The following is a 17,762-nucleotide window of genomic DNA, read 5'->3' as shown; positions in this document are numbered from 1 at the left end:
GGGCTCTTTTGCTATTATACGGAATGGCAGGACTGTTGCTCAAGGACATCATCCTGCATTTAGCTCTGGAGAGACTGAGACTCAGTCTCCACCTTCTCTGTCATTGCAGATCAATGGGACATGGTCTCCTTAGATACTTCTCAGATCATCAGAGATAGAATCTGAAGGGACCTCTTTGGTCACTGAGTTCAGTTCCTGCTGTCATGCGCCATCAGGTCATATGTTCTCTTCTATGGGTTTCTTAAGCTCCCTCTTCAATTTTGATTTTTTGGCTCTTATTCCTGCTGTTGGAAGACTTTTCCAAAACTTCATTCCTCTGCTGTTTAGAAACTTCTTTATAATTTCCAATGTCCATTTATTCAGGACCAGGTTATCATCATTTGTTCTTGTGCCAGAAATGTCTTTTAGTCTCCTCCCTGCTGAGTACTCAGCCCCCTGAAGTGTCTACGGATAGCTGTCAAAAACTTCAGCTTTCCTTTTACTCAGCTAAATAAGTGAAGCCACATTGCTCTCTTCCCTTAAAACAGGCTCACCCGTCCCCTGGTTATTGTAGTAGTCCTTTTCTGCATCTATTCCTATTTCTGTTATTATTTTCACAGTAATACATGGATTATACACAAGTTTTAAGTGGTATCCTGTGCAATGGCACCAACACTACCTTGCATCTACAGAAAATATCCTTTTTGTCTATACCCTGGAAGTTGCATTCACTGCTTGTATGTGTGTCTCCTCTGTTGTTTTCGGCAAAGGAGCTTTCAGCTTTAGGAAAGTATGAGGAATTCCTGTTAGCACCTGGAAGCTTATGCTGTAGACCTCTTAGGAAAAGACACACAGGTTTTCTCATCCACAAGAGGATGCCCAGGAATAATCTTGATGCAGCTATTAGCAAAGCAAATTCAGTGCTAGGATGCATCAGGCAAGATTTCTCTAGCAGAAGTAGTGAGGACTGTCTTTGTGTATTACTATTAAGCTAAATGGTGCCAGTGGAAACTCCTAGACAATATAATCCGATTGCCCACACTGAGAAATTGCTTGAATGATCACTGACATAGTTCTGACCTAAATCACGGAGTTCTTTTGGGACATGACAGTGTCCCAAATACTTCCTAGACATGGCTTGGGACTTAGCACATAGTGGGGACCGTTCACCATATGCATTTTCAATGTGGGCACCCTGTTTTAGAGGCTGAGAGAGGTTAGCTGTATGGGGGTGCACCACTGTGGGCCTAATGATCTCATTGCCTGAGAATGGTCCCACGTAAATTTAATTTATGAGACTAGACATAGCTATTGACACTAGTGTCTAGCATCCTCATCTGAACTGTGCACAGTTCTGAACATCCGTATTCATGACAGAGGAGCTCGAAGGTTGCAACTACAGGTCTTAAACAGTGACAGACACCAGAATATGATCATCCATATCACTTAATTGCTAACACAGTCTCTGGCCCTTGAGTTTTGACTGAGAAAACTCTCCCGAGATAACTCCTGGGAAGAGGCTGGAGACTATCTGTCTCAGCCCCAGCAGCGTTCACAACAGACTCCTGGGATGTGACCATCCAGTTCTGGAGTGCCAGACATTTTAGCTGTAAGGGTACAGCACAGCTGTGCCAGATGGTATCCAGACTAGAGAGTGGTCCATGTCCCATCCTATTTGCTAAGATAATTGCAGCGAAACTGGATCAGATGTAGTGAAGGGCTATTTGGGTGATCAAGAGAATGCAGAATTAACTCTATGAGAGCAGCTAAACCAGATTTTCAATGCTTTTGAAAAATCCCCTTTATACTCAAAGAGAGTTTTATATACAGAAACTGTCCACAGCTCCCGGGAATTTGGACCTCAATTCCTTTAACTGGAGCATCCCAAATGATTTCAGCTGTCACATGTCATGTCTGAGAGACACTGAGGTTTGACACAATATGTACCTTCAAACGGATGCAGCACTTCTCTGGGAGTCAATGACATGATTTCCTTCCCAATAAATATGAAAACTCCACAGGAAGCAGTCAAAAGAAATTTACTCTCCTTTAAGACATTTCATATGAATCCCCTTCTTTCCTCTGTCCCTCTGCTATCTGTCTCCTCTCTCAAGGAAAGTGCCAAAGTGGATAAAGTCAGGGCTTATCCTTCTGGAAAACAAAGGAGCCTAGAGTAATGAAAGTCCAAACCCATGAACATCTGTACGTAACTAGGGTTGCATCAGGTCTGCAGATATCTAGTCCCTGTTGCTACAGAGTCACTCAGTGTCCACTGCCAGCTTTTGGCTGTTATCCAACACAGACAGTCCCAGAGATAAAGAGGGAAGGACTCCCTCTTGGCATGCGTATAAAACCTACTGCAGCGAGCGTTCTGCCTTGTTAGGACTCCTAGTTATACTTACACAATGCTTAAACTACAATATTTGTCACAAATCCAGGTATCTATCTCATCTGAGGAACCAGGGAGGGGATGAGAAGCACTTATCTGCCATTTTCTTTAAGTGCAAAGGAAAGACTCAAACCTGAGCGCCAGTTTGGGACATGTTCAGACCAGAGGTTCAACAACACAAATCCCTCTTTGTCTGGGGACCACCATGAGTTCCTCCTCCTCTGATGGTGTCTGAGACGAAGCAAGTGAAGTACAGGCAAGCTTTTTGGTGAGGAGAGAATACATGCAGAGAAGGATAAATGCCATGGACTACACGGATGCAGGAGCACCTCCCTCCACCTCCCTCCAGCTCTGAGAAAGGCATCTCAGGACTAACCCAGCAGCATCTTGTCCCTCCCCACCAGCTGCAGGCCCCCCCTGCTCAGTATGCCACCAGTCTGCCTTCTCTTCTAGGGCTCTGGAGTTTTGCTCTGTGCCTGTGCAGTGACGCATTGAGCACTGTCAGTTGGGAGCCATTGGCTTAGGACTTTTGTTACAGGTGCTTCTCGAACACATTTGTCCACATTTCCTCCCCCGCAACCCCAATTAACAGCCAAATGCTGCTAGAGTTTTAAGATATCTATATACTCCTCGATTCATGCATTTCACAGTCGTGTTCTAAGCAACGTATATTCTAAAACCTTTTGATCCATAAATCAAAAAGTAATTCAATGAAACAAATGAACATAAATAGGTATGTATGCTTGAAAATAAGAATCCTAACATGAAACACAGGTTGATATAATAGAAGAAAATCTAAATTTATGGACTTTATAAATATACCCAAACTTACTTTCACAGCCCATCAGTGTGATGAAAGGACTCCAACTTCTCTCATACCACCAGTGGGGAATATGGGACTTACAGGGATGGAGTAATGTGCCTACAGTCACACCTGACACAGAACTGTGAATTCAGTTGAGATTTCCTGATCATCAGCTCATAAGTTAATCATGATGAGAGAAAAGAGTCAATTAGGACAGCTCTAGGAGCATGAAATAACTCTAAGTATCCCTTTATAGCCATTAAGCCATGTTTCTTCAGTATAGCACAGCAAAAGACGCAGGGAAAGGGCCAAGACAAGCCTGGTCAAAATGATTGTCACCCATCTAATCTCCGTCAACTGTAAACTTATAGGTGTTTGCTGCAAACACAAGCTACCAGCAGTGGCCATCTCAGAAACAAGCAGTCCCTCATTCAAGAAGGAAAAGCAAATGGGTGTTTTAAACCTACCTGCCAACTGCCCTGACCTTCCACTTGTGTATAAGGGAGCCTGTGTATTATAAAAAGAAAGTGTTGTTTAAAGAGAGATTATTAGCTTGTTTAAGAGCATGTCCAACAGAAACTCTGGGAATAACAAGGAAGTGTTTAAAGCAGATTGCCTGCCTCATTCAGATGTGTCAAGGAGCTGATCCAAAGACACCCAGGAACTTTAAAAGGCACTGGAGCAGGCCCATCAGTTTCTAGTACTAATAGGAGCCGAGCTGTTAGCGCTTTTGCATGACATCCTGTAAGAAAAAGCACTGGCATTTGGCTTACTCAGGAGAGATTTCACCATCTGTTATTGTAGAGATCCAATAATGATACGAAAAACAAATAAGCGAAAAACCCTAACACTCTGTCACCATTTCAAATTTAGTGAGGTCTTAAAATATTCCTGCACAGGTAGAGGATTTTGCTGGAGGAGAATCAACACAGCAACGGGCTCAATTACATCCAAGTTTCCTGTGGAAGATCTGTCAAGCAACTCTTATCTTCGCGTCTGTAAGTGAGTGTGAGTAATGGGTTTTATTTAAATTCATGTGGTATTTACTACCTACACCCAGACAGATAATGGACAGATAACAGAACAATGATCAGCAAGTGGCTACCACTTAATTCTTGTTTTATTCTGCAGCTTGCCTGTCTTCATCTGTCTTCCCTTCTGAAGAAGTAAGCACACTCCTTCTGTCTCAGATGGAAATGCAATGGCCTATTATGAATTCATTGCAAGTTTTCCATTTTCCATCCAAAATCATGACAGTGATAAAAAATAAAATCCCACAGTATTTGTTTCCAAAATCATTCAGCTCCATGCATATATGTTTAGCTTTCTGCAATTGGATTTCTCATCCCCCAAAAGGCACAGTCAACAACTGAACTTTCTAAGTAGCAGATATAACATTTAAGGAGTCTATTTGCCTTACCAAAAACAATAGGTACTAAGTATGGTGGTAAAGGCAGTGCATCCTAAGAGATACTGAAATAATCTGTTGACTTGCTGCAGTTCTATTGATTTCAGAAACACAAAGAGAATATGCTGAACAGGAGGAAAAAGAACATTAAGTAGGATCACGTGAATGCGGTAGTAAAACATCCTACATACTCTCATCAGTGTCAGCTTCCTGCAGGAAGAAAATATGTGTTCAGCCCTGAAAACTACCTCCTTTCAATACGAGTATTGGTACGCATTCATTTGCTCTAGCGATCTGAATTCCTTTGAGTTTAGTGAAGCTGTCAAAACCTTGCAAGTGCGAATGCTGTTGTGTAAGTAAAATTAATGACTCCTTTTCTGCTTCCCATATTTTAAAGCTTTAAATGAGTCTTATTGCTGGGGGAAAGGGGAGGAGGAGCAGAGGGGCTGTCAAAATGGAACTGTAAATCTTTCGGTGCTTAAAATCTTAGACCTGATTGACCTCATGACGATGCTTCAGACCGGCATTTATCTTGGTGTTGTAAAGCAAGCAAACTATCTTTACCCAGGCATGAATCCCACTTCGCAATCTGTTGTAACTAACTAGGGTACGAGGCTCAAGTGGAATGCTCCAGTCAAGCAAGTAAACATCAAAAAACAAAGAAAAGCATTTGTATTTGTGGAAGTATTAAATGTATTTATAGGATGACCTTTGAGTGTGCGTAAGTGTTGGAGTAAGGGCACAGTAATGTGAACATAGAAATAAGCCAATTATTAAATAAAATTGAAATATATGAATAATTAATATCAATAATCACTCGTGCTTTCCAGAACGGTGTGTGCTGACGTTTTAGTTGATGCTTGTCATGATATGGCGACACAGACTAATGGTTGTTTGGGGAGAGGGCTGCCTCGGTGTCCGGATCCCCCAGCACATTGTGGGCTGCACCCTGAGCTATAGGCTGGCTATTTTCAGTACAGAGAGGAGGACTTCCCAGCAACATCCTTCTTCTGGCTGCAAGATGAAGGCTGGCTTCAGAAAGCAGCATCAGCCTGCCAAGCACCACTGCCTACATGCTGTCCATCTATGCCAGTGGCTCTATCCCAGGGTAATTTAGATTCAAATCAATAGAGGTTATTGACACCCTCATATTTCAGCTGGCCATTTTAGAAAGGCTCTCCAGAACGCACTTTGGAGCAGGAGCCAGACCCAGGTGCTCTGAAAATCCCATGGGATTTTCTTAAGGAACTTGCATGTGCCCAGAAAGGAGAGGGAGCCCTGAGAAGATGGCTAGCTTATGACTTTTTCTCTACAAGCTAGCAGCAAAGATGACCCCACATGCCTTATTTAATTTTTCTTTCTTCAGTCCATTCAGAGGAGGCAGGTGGTGTAATTCTCTGGAGAGTATCTCCTCTTCTACCAGAGTGTGTGCTCCTAGTTCTTGCTCAACCTACCAATACACCCTCTCATAACCACGAAAAAAAATCTTTCCTTGTAAGATATGTCACAACATTGAAGTTTGGTCTGAGGCATGTCGCCAGCTGAAGGAAATCTGGCTGAAGCCTGGAGAAGATGGGATTAATGTTGCTATCCAATGGAGCCAAATTTCGCCTGCCACCAGAGGCATACCTAATTTACCTCCATGCAAGGAAGAACAGAGTGTACTCACTGACGAGATACCATTCGCTGGAGGAGTGTATAGCACATTACAAACATTAATTCTTAGGACGCAACCACAAGGTCAGAAAGTAATATTATCCCTAGTTTATATAGGCACAAAGAGGTGAGCCAAAGACAGAGATGAGACTGGAACCAAGTTTCAGTGCACTGTTTTACTTACTAGACTGGAGCCCTTCCAACAAATGGAAGGGGATTTTGTATATTATATTGTGAGCCCAAAGTCAATAAAAAAATTCCTATGAGTTTTAATGAGTTGACTGCAGGAAATAAAGGGTGTACCTGAGTTTTCCTAAGAGATTTGGGGAAGTGAGTCTTTAAATTAGATATTGTCCTAAAGTCAAAAAGTGCTGAAGGACACCTTCATAGAAAATGTCAGGATTTTCTCTTTCCCGTAAACAAAAAAATGAATATTCAGGGCACTTTGAGTGGTTCTGGTCTAATGTTGTACAACTCTTCTCTTGGTTCTGCTACTGGCTATGCAGTCACTTCCCCATTGAAATTCACCTTTCTGGAAAAATACCTTTGTAAAGCGTTAGTGCCATGGCCACAGTGTTCTAATTTAAGTGAGGCAATATTTGTAAAGAGAAATGGGAATTCAGTTAATGTGTTTGAGGTGAAACAAATAAGCTTAGGATAATGAAGACCTGAAAAAGAATTTTAGTACCCTAAATGGTGTCTACTTTTTGCAGTGTATCAGTGTTATAACAGGAACCACTTCTTCCTGTGTATGGACTGGGCTGTACTGAAGGTAATACCCCACTGCCTCTAGCTTCTTGTTCTCTTCATTGCTCTTAGAGACTGATGATCTCTGAGAGTTAAATCCTAGCACTGGAAAAGAAGTGAGCTTTTCATCTTCTGCCATTGATTCATGCCATAATTCGTTTTCTTCACAGCTTCTTATTGGTAAAATACAGGGATGGCATTTATCCCCAGTCATAAAGGGATTTGCATGTGGTGGAGAAGTAGAAAATATTCTTGTTTATTAGTTCAGCTAGTGAAAAGGAGAGAGCTGTTCACAACTCCATGAAAAAATATTTCTGAGTGCAAGGGTTATGTGTTCAAAAGAGAGAAGTAACCAAAGGAAAATGAGGTGGTTTACAGGTTTACTTCCCTGTTGCCTTGCTGAGCTATCCGGGATACCAACAGTCCCTGAGCGAAGGTCATGCCGTTGCTTTAGACTCACGATATGCGCTGAAACACAGCTAATGCTCTCCTGCAATTGTTTCCTGAATGTTGAAAGCAGCCAGAAAGCCCACATGCAGGCATGCATATATATGCTCATTGCTACTCTTAGGCTGATGGAAATTTTATAAATTGCTTGCCCTCTCTGGAACTGTATTGCTTCCAATCAAATATCAGCACATTGATTTGAGCAGCAAATCTAGGAGTTTAAAATGGGTTCTCTGAAACAGCAGGCTTAACAGCTGAAAGCATCAAACCTCTGAGCCTCCATGCTGGCCAACTGATGAGTTTTCAATTTCTTCTCCATGGCTCCTGAGATGCAATAACGAATTCATAAGTTAGTCCTGTTGACTTTTAAGTGTCAATGGAGAAAGTTTACACCTTCTATTAGAAAGGAAAATAATCAGTTGGTGTACTTATATGGACCTCTAATAGACATGTTAACATGGCCCACATGCTCATTTTGCAGATCCATTTGTTCTTTTACTCAATATGTTTGCAATGAGGACCTACCCACACTTGCAGCAGTCACTCAGGGGCACCAGCATGCATCTTCCAAAATTAATTAGTTCACTTGCATGTTTCAGGTTAAACTGCTGTCCCAGACAGTGAATGCAGGTGTGTCCATATACCTGAAGACAAGATCCAGCTCTACATCACATGCAGATATCTATTAAAGCTCTCCGACTTTCTTACTACACCTATTCAAATTCAATATACTTTGTACTAGATCCATCACATAAGAGTGGGAAGGAGGGAGGAATTTAATTTTTCCACTTGAAAAATTATGGATCTTTGTATTACATTTCTATGCCTTCCCACATTACACTCATATATAATTTAAGATCTTAAGTGGTTCTAAGTAAGGTCCTAAGATTCAGTTTAAGTACAAAATATTCATTCAGGGTGAATGAATAATTCTGAATAGCTGGAACAAGAGAACAAAAAGGTTTTAATGTTAACAATGGTCCATCCAGATCCATCAACGAGATAATCATGATGACACAAATGGAGTCTTTTTCACGAGTACTTAATTTAGCCATTGCCTGGCGCAGTGTTTTATTCCACGTGATTACAGTCTTAGCTCAAAACAGTCTGTTGGTACACAAGAGCTCATAGTTCAAGTCTATAATGCTCCTGACCCAATGAACCAGTGGAGCCAGTCAAAGGTCTCATGTTGACTCTAATGGATGTTGATTCAGCAACTGACACAAATTCTTGAATTCAGCTTGAAAAATGCACACGCTTTCTCTCCGCGTAAGAGACCCTTTCAGTGGTGCCTGTTGCTAAATTTGTCAAAGACTTGCCATCATGTGTCTCTCGAGCCCTAGCTGAATGGAAATGTAGGGTGTGGTCTGTTTGAGGTTCACTTTAAGGTGAGCAGAGAGTGTGCTGAGGGTGAGAAAGTTCCAGCTAGGAATTGTGCAAGAGGTACAAATGGAGATGGAAGGACTGTTGCTTTGCCATTTAAAAAAATCTAGCAAGCTTTTCTTCAGAAAGCAATTGCAGTTGCTCATGCTTTGAAGCAGGACACTGAGAGTGAGCTCAGGGGTCATTTGGTGAGACTTTTGTTAAACCTTTGAGAATATCCTGAAGCTGGGCTGCTACCAGCCCTTCAACATAATCACCACTTACACATACTCAGGAAAACCATCTTAAGAGACCAGTAGCTGAAGCTTTTAAAGAGTCTGTCCTCGCTGAAAACACTTGAGCCTCTCAGCACTTCTGATGCCATCCAGAATAATCCCACGTAGCAGAGAAAGAGGCTGCGTTGCTTCACTCTGTTTGGGACCAGCTTATCTATGCAAAGAATGACAAAGTCACAGAAGCAAAACCAGAATTTTACTGCAATTGCTGTTCTCAGCAGCCAGCCATAGTAGGGCTGATCACCAGAAGAGTCTCTTCTCCATCTCCAGCACAGTCAGGTAGAATGAAAAAAAAACCCACATGCCACTGAAATGCTAAGGGCATCCAAAACGTCTTGCAGTGTACAAATAACTTGGGAGAAAGAGGCTGCTAACATGAAGAGGGGGAAGGTTTGGAAGAGGAACACAAGGAGATTGCAACTGGGAACAAGGAGTGGGATACATTTGAGAGCTGCTGAGGGTCTGAGCTGAACAGTAATCAATGAAGGGAAGAGTCCACAGACTGAAGAAACAGAATTTCTAGCATTTGCATTCCTATCATAAAAAGCAAACTTCCTACATGCAAGCATTTTAACTATAGAGTACCAAGTTAACTCACCTTATTCATGCTGGACTAACTGGGGCATGCTGTAAAGATAATAAGAGCATTTATCTGTCATGAATGCAAGCTTATAGACTGATATGTCATTTGATCTCTATGACTGTATTATGGATTTGCCATTAACTTTCAACTTTAGCCATGCTGACAGAATCAAAAAACATATTTATTACACTTGGTGGGTTTTAATCGACTTTGCATTTTCCTGTGAGTAGTGTTGGAACACAGATAATCTGCAAAAGACACTGACAATCTTCCAGTTTATTTTGGTTTATTCATATTTTTCCAAAAAACAAGCTGAAGAGCATATCATAGATGCATTCTCCTGTAAAAGCTTTACATAAGATTTGAAGGAAAATAAGCTAGCATTAGCCACAGAAAAGAGAAAGATGCAGTGCAAAAAAAAGTTTATCCTCTGGGCTTGATGAAGCAAACAGCTCGAAGCCAGAAAATCAATGATTCCAGAATGAAACTGAAACACTACCCATAGAGAAAATGGATTTGCAAACTGTGCGTTCTTCCTGTTTCATATGGTATTGCTCCTCCCTCACAGAGCGGGGCTTTTTGGTACTAAAGCACATGGGAGTATGATAGTAATGTGACAGAGGGACTGGTCTTTAGCTATACCAAAAGCTAAGAGTGCATGAAGGGGAATCCATCTTACCTGGACATCTTTGTTGTAAATGTCTGCATGTGAGCTGACTTAATGTGGATTTCATCAATATAGTCAATAGAGTGTAGGGTGTGATTCAGCCTAAAACAGATGCCTCCGTTTGGTAAAATGAATTGCATGCCAACCTCTTTTGGCTATGCTGACCTCATTGACTAAATGGGGAGTCTGAAGAGTTCACTCGATGCAGAAAACTCCATTGTCTGGTTCCACAGGCCCTCTTCGCTGCCAGTGGAGAGAAACAGATATGGTTGGGTGCAATTTATTTCATCCTATCCCGATGTCTAAAATATATTAGAGGAATCACATCCTATAATTGACTAATTCCAGAAGTAAAACTGTGCTATTGGCTTGCATAACAATAGGAGAGGTTTAAATGTTAGAGGTTGGGACATCTCAAGGATAGAGTGCTCATAGCATGCTCTGGTCTTTTAAAGGCTGGTTTCCTAAGGAAATAGGGCTTATGCAATGACATTAACTGTCAATTCCAATAAAGTTTGAATGTCAGCCAGTTTCAACAAAATTGTACAAAATGCAGGCCTCAAAGACATTAATTTGTTGTAGGTTCCCTTTTGAGGAAAGGAAGGTGGCTGAGTAAAGGAATGGAGAACAAGATTAAAATCCCACTGAAAAGAAAGGCTGAAGAGTGAGCTCAGCCGCAATAGCAGACACTGGAGAATCCTCCCTGGAGAAAGTCACAGGAAAATAGAGTTTCAATAAGCTCACTTGCTTGGATAGGCTATATCACTGTTGTAACCTATCTTCCATCAGCTGGAAACCACCAGACAATGTATCTGCTTCGGAAAAAATGAAGTGCCCTGGCTTTATACAACGTCAGAAAGAAAACACACAAGCTGAGACTCAGGTGTCATCTGGGGATAGCCTGGGTTTGAGTGAAATCAGTGGAAGTTCAGCTCTAAATTCAGTAAACCCCAATTTCACACCTTGCAGCCTTGTTTTAGAGAGGAAAGCTCCAGGTAGGGCACACTGAAAGCATTCAGTAGCTTATCCAAGCCCGTGAGAAATCCTTAAGTCAGGATGACTGACTGTGTCTAATACCTGTTACTTCTGCATGAGAGACCTTCACAGTGCAGATGAAGGTGTCTCTTCTGCAGCCTACTGGGAGGTACGCAAAACATGCAGCCTGTGATAAAGCACACATAGGCTGTTACTCAACTATTGTCTTCATTTCATATTGGAGAGATGCCATAGAATTTACCATTTTAAATATTGTCACCTACTTTCACAGGACTCCACCATTCTGCATGTATGTTTTTCACTCCTGTGTGTAATAGGAAAAGGCAAAGGATTTTTGTCACACTGATTTTGCCTTTTTTGAGAAAAAGTGTGCCAGCACCCTCTGTGGACAGGCAGCTGGGACTGAGCTCTGAAGGGAGGGTATTTCACTACATGTTGCTAAATTTCGTGTGATGGTCCTAAAAGAGCATAAGGCCATTTAATTTAAACCCCTGTGAACTGCAGTTCTTTTCTCCTGCAAACATCATGTAGCTTAAAGGTCTAGGATTTTGTCAAAGCTACCATTTTGCCCTAGAAAATGAATTTTAAAACCTCCCCTGCTACTGAGCTACTTCTGGAACAGACATTTCCAGGTCTGCCATTTGCTTCCTGATTTCTCTCCTTGCCAGAAGACGCCTCCACAGTTCATGACATGCCATGTAGGGTCCTTCTCCTCTTAGAGCCGCGGGGCTGGCACAGGCGCAACACCACAGCCTAAGCCTCCTCACGCCCGTTTGCTCCTCACACATCTGCACGATGGGAAGGACAGGTGTTCTGCAGAGATCGCTCTTCTCCGTCATCTTCCTGCCCCGTGAAACAACCTATGGATATAGGAGAATATGCCCTTGAGGGGAATGCAGCCTGGATCACAATCTGGCATGTACAATTCCTAACCTACTTTCTTTGCATGCACCTGGTCTTGTGGTTTCTCAGCTCACATTTTTCAATCAGCATTCATCAGAAGAATTTGTGGCAATTATCACAGAATAGCATTCACTGCACACCCACTGTTGTGTGGACAGTTCTGCTAGCGTTCCTGTGGTCGGTAGAAATGTTGGCAGACATGGAGCTTCCCCCCAGTCAAAGCCAGAAAGTGCAAGCAAAGCAATGAAATCCTCACCTCTGGTTCAGTTTTTTTAACAAATACAAGTAGTGACTCTTGGCTGGTTCCTGAATTCTTTAATGGGATTATTATTCATTCATGCTGGCCTCAGTGAAATTTAGGATACAAGTATTAATCTTAAATTGCAAGGAGAATTGTAATAACAAGAAAGTTTGTTATTACAAGGCACACAGACCACAGAAAGAATATTCAGCCCTGGCCCTCCCAAAATAAATCAGATCTAACTCCTCCTGGAGTGAGAAGAGGAGTACATCCCTAATGTGGACTGTACCTTCCAGGAAATAAAAAACCTCTATACAAACAGCCATGCAAACAGTTTTAACTCTTCCTTGACTAAAACTCTCTGTCTGGCTCCAGTGAGGGAAGAAAGGAGCACAGTTAGGAGTTAAATTCAACCTGCTTAGCTTTAGGCTTCTGATTGAGGCAGTGAAGTTAGGGTTGTTTTCACACTAAGCTCCTGCTTTCCACAGTAGAGGCAGCACCTGCAGAAAGTATTTCATCCCACCCGGGACAGGATTTGCCTTTTGGAGGTTCCTATCTCCATCTGTCCATTGTAAAGGAAACCAGACTAAGAAACCTCACTTTAGATGTCTAAAATTAGATATGAACATTTGTCTTTAGTGGACAACTTTGGAAGTTGTCTTCTCTCTCCTAATTTTCAGTCAGGCATATTACCTTTCCACTATAAGAATGAGAGGACATTGGACAAAGCTGGAAGGAGGCAGGATCAAACAAGGAGGTGTATTTTTACCATGGAAAAAAAAAAAAAAAGGTGCTTTTCCTAGCTAAGCTCCAGAACCCCATTTCAAAGCTCCGAATGTCATTTGGTGGATGCTAACATCATGGGTTCAAAGGGAAAATGCACAAGCTTGTAGAAGATAAATCTATTGCTGGTTAATAAAGTCAAAGAAATCACATCCAGCATAGGAAGCCCCTGAGCTGTAAGTTGTTGGAGATTGGGAGTGTGTTCATGGGAAATAGCACAATGCACTTTTCCAATTTTTGCTCATTTTCATAGGCACCAGCTTTAACAACTGCCAAGAGGAGGATGTAGGGAAGGTGGACTGCTGGCCTCATGCAGTACAGCTGTCCACAATCCCTTTACAAATTAAGGTCCAGATTCTCTCTGCTAGTGCGCTTGTGTCTTCCCAGTGAAGTCAATAAAGAGACAACAGTTACCACAAACAATGAAGCAAGTCTTAATTCAGTAAAGTCTCACAGCCCTGTGCTTTGTAAACAGTGACCATAAGGTATAGAGAACTTAAATTGCTGTCCCACATCTTGCAGCAGTCCACGGGGCTAGAGCAAACCTGCAGTGTAGCCTATGCCCGCAGTAAATTCACAGCCTGCCTTTCCCAGGCAGGGAATTCCTTGGGAAGACCTGTGGTCTTCAAGCTTACTAGTCCAGGGTGGATTTCTCCCCCATGAACTTTTCCAGTGAGCCTGAGTCTATGCAGAGGTTTAGCATCCACACTGGCCAACCACAAGCGTTCAGCAGCTGTTGAGCAGCTCAGCGGTATCTTGGCAGAAGAATACCCTGCCTTCATCAGTTCTGAGCATGCAACCTACTGCCTACCCATGTGCTCCCTCCCTCCTGTAGCAGAGGAGGCAGTGAATGGTCACCACCCACACCCTGCCTATGTCCACCATGAAAATAAGATTATCAACAGAACAGCTCTTGCCAGGCGGCAATGAATAGTTCACATCTGCATGCCTGCCTTCTTGTCATTCTAGTTTTTACCCTAGATTAGGAAACCACCTCACTGATTTCCTCTTAGACACAAGTTTACTCTATTCATCCCCAGACTGCATCTTCTCGTAGCATTAACAGGATCCAAAACATATATAACCTCCACCTTCCCAAGAGTAAATCCACTCCTGGGATGCTCAGCCTTTTTTTCTGTCCACAAGTGCCCACTCTTCCACCCTGTTTCAGGTCCTGGTAGGTTTCGCATCCTTGTGCACTAGTTGTCTGAATGGAGTTTGGGAAAGGATTTCCCAAGGACTTTTACGAAGAAGGAGCTTGGTTGCCAATATGTCTCCCTTTGAATAGTTTTTACCAATTAGTATGCTTCATCCAAAGAGTAAAGAATGGACAAGGACACCTTCGTCTTTCCTTATATAAGATGTGGCCATATGTAAGAACAGACGACAAAGTTCATACAGGTTTAGAAAGACATGAATCTCCTAAATTCACTACGAATTCTTGAGATTATTCATGTTGGTCCTTCCTCTACTCTATCATCATATCTGAGATTTGGCACCACGGAGCGACTCCTCGCAAGGAGAAGTGTCACAGACATGTGGTGTGCTTTGTCCTACGACTCAGACAGGCCCTTCATCTGCTGCCAGGCATGCTGATGCAGAACACTAGTACCGTTCAAGAGACTCTAAATAGGTCCTGTGTCTTTCCCTGTCTTCATTAGCAAGGAATTCCCCCCACTCTATCAGACCATGAAGTATTTTGGCAGAGGTATTGAGGACCGGACTGGGCAGGCTGCAAATTCAGTTCTGTGGCTGATCAGATGGTTTAAATGCCATTTACTATAAGCACAGAGAAGAATAAAGACAAAGCCAGCATTAGAGAAAGCTGTTTCCTGCGCCACGCTGAGCACAAGGTGCCAGACCACAGGTGACAAGGTCCCTTGGGTGTCCTGAAGAAATCGGCAACTGGAGCCACAGCGGGCCATCAAACCGTGGCTTTACACAGAATGCTGTTGCATCTCTTCTTTCATAATTTGTGCTAAGTGCCTCTCTAAATTTTGAGCTAAGCAGTTGTTGCCATAGCGATGGCCATTTAGAGCAAGAGAAGTCAGCGAGCGTGTTGGGGATGTGAGGTTCTGGCTCTTCACATAAAAATATATGTGCGTGTAGGTACACTGCTGTGGAGCTGCATGAGAGAAGACAAGAAAACAGCTTACAACAGAGCTGAGGGATGGACAGAGGATAGAGAAAAGCAGTGGCTTGCTGCGGGTTGGAGGTATTTGTTCCAGGATGCACCTTAACCTGCAAATAGCTGGGTCCAATATACAAATGAGCCTGAGTGGTGACTGACTTATATTTGGTTTCATATCATTGTATTTGGTTTCATACCAGAAGAACTCACTCCCCTGGTCAGTATGAGGCATGTTTGTTCCTGCCTTTGTGGGATACATCTTTGCAGAAACAGGAAAAATTGGCTTTCGAGGGTTTATTTTTACTTAAAAAAACCTTAGAGCTAGCTCTTTAGCAGGAAATGCTTTTCAGCAATCTACTCCCAGTGTTTATACTAGTTTGTTTGCCAGGGCACAGGCTGCCAAAAAGTCAATAAATAATGCACGTATTGTATTACTTCATTTTAGGTCCTCTTCCAAGATTTTGATACACTCCTAGCACTAGCATTTCTGGTGGTCGTAGCAAGACAGAGTCCGAACTCCTGGGTTTTATTCCTCACTTTATGCCACTTCTCTGTGCGGTGAGAAAACTGTATGGGCTTAAATACCACAGCTAGGGCAAGATCCTGCCCACACACCTGAGCAAATTTCCCTGGGGCCTTTGGCAGAGTTTAGTCTTTCTCTGACTAAATTTGGCTAATAAGTGGAGATAGGTGTCACCTTGATCAGCAAATACAGGCAGTGCCTGATTTTAAGTGCTTTGGGAATTCTCAGCCCGAGAGTGAGTTTTAGGTCCCCGTAGCACTAACAGATGCAGAAGAGCAGGCGGTTTGTATCACTGGCTGGCACCTGAATTCTGTCAAAGTCCCAAATTAGACTGATTGTGAATGGCCTTTTTAAAGTCCATAAATTCATAGCAGGGCATCCAAGTTTGAAAAATGTAGCCATAAACTTATTGTGGCGTAACTTGTCCGTCCATGAGCCCAGACAGAGTCATGGATCAGAATTAAACATAACTGGGTTCCTGTAAGAATACACGATTTAAGGTTTGAAAATAATTTGGGGCCCAAAAGAAAGAAATAAATGTGAGTATTTTCCAAGTATAACTCTGTATTGTTGCTTGCTTCCCAGCAAATAGAAACTGCCATCTCCTGTTCCCTACCAGTGACATTACCTGCTTCTAAGGGCAAGCCGAGTGAATGGCAGGTCTGAGAGACTGAGGATATTGTTTCCATCAAGCTTCCAGTGGTTCTTTCTGGCAGAAGCAAGGCACTCTCACACCTTTCTTTGCCAACCAGAAAAGAAAAACGCAAAGAGGATCTCCAAGTCAGCAAAATCCATAGGTTTCAGTAGTTTACTGATTTACAGCAGCTGCAAATCAAGTTCAGTAAAATTTTAAGAACAATCCAGTTCCCGTAGATAGCTAAGGGCAGCTTTTGTTTCCAGTAAACTTCTGTGACACTTGTGATTAAACCTATAAAGGCAGTAAGCACAATTCACAATCAATTATGTTTTATTAATGGTTTTTTAATACACGCCACAGCCCAGTAATCATGAAGCTGTTCAACAGCGTTGCTCTAAAATCAGCTAATAGCAGGATGTAATTTGCAGCCGTCTCTGCTCACTTACAAAACACTTGCTCTGTTAATTGTGATTTCACACTCCGCTGAATGCTGTAGCCTGGAGGTAACATTCATGTGATGGAAGAGTTACCACTCTGGGCTCTGGGGGCAGGGGAAAGGATCATTTCAAGAGAGGCTACTGTTGTTAATTTTTTAATCTTTTTATGTTAAAAAAAAAAAAAGGCAACAACTCAGCAGCAAAAAGCTACAATTCACTGCTAAAAAATTCTTTCCCTTCTTTAAAAACCTGAACAGTCTTTCCCTGTTTTGATCCCTGTCTATTGCTTTGTGTTGTTATCAACAACACAACAAAACATATGACCGGTAGGTGAAACTCTGTTTGTGTAATCGGGCACCTACCTTGATCTCATATTGTAGATTCTAGGTGAACTAGTCTGCCTAAAGCAAGCGCCTAAATTTTCATTAAAAAGATCTTTGTGCCTTTGGAGGTCTCCAGAGACACCTTGTGTCTTTCTTAAGTCAGAATAGACAGAAGATTCTTCTGGGGGAGGTCAAAGGTGCCTAAAATGTTGCCATTTGTTAAGTATGCAAAATAGGCAGATTGAATCTCATGAGTAAATAGTCGGTGGTGATGAGACAAGAGTTCAACACTGAACAGCCATGGGCAAGGCAACAGCTCCTGCTCTGAAGCGCTTCCAGTGCATATGTCAGAGGGAGAAATACTGCCTCGTTTGACAAATGAGAAGAACCATCTTAACCTGGAAAATTCCCAGCTGAGTGTTCGGTACTGTTGTGGCAAACTGGGAGAT

General features: G+C 42.3%; 1 protein-coding gene across 3 annotated transcripts in view; it reads left to right on the top strand.

Moving 5' to 3' along the window:
• The window catches only part of GRM3 (glutamate metabotropic receptor 3), a 106,585-nt gene that overhangs the window by 35,040 nt on the left and 53,783 nt on the right, over positions 1–17,762 (top strand). The window contains exon 2 of one of the 3 annotated variants that reach the window (XM_069801678.1): positions 4,073–4,171. The exons of 1 other annotated variant lie outside the window; for it this stretch is intronic. The gene's annotated coding sequence lies outside the window, so the exon portion shown is untranslated. Of the gene's footprint in view, positions 1–4,072; positions 4,182–17,762 lie in introns of all 3 variants that reach the window. One more of the 3 variants, XM_069801676.1, reaches the window with a different exon arrangement.

Source organism: Haliaeetus albicilla, chromosome 14, assembly GCF_947461875.1.
Source record: "Haliaeetus albicilla chromosome 14, bHalAlb1.1, whole genome shotgun sequence".
NCBI lineage: Eukaryota > Metazoa > Chordata > Aves > Accipitriformes > Accipitridae > Haliaeetus > Haliaeetus albicilla.
This window is presented reverse-complemented; position numbering and strand designations above follow the sequence as displayed.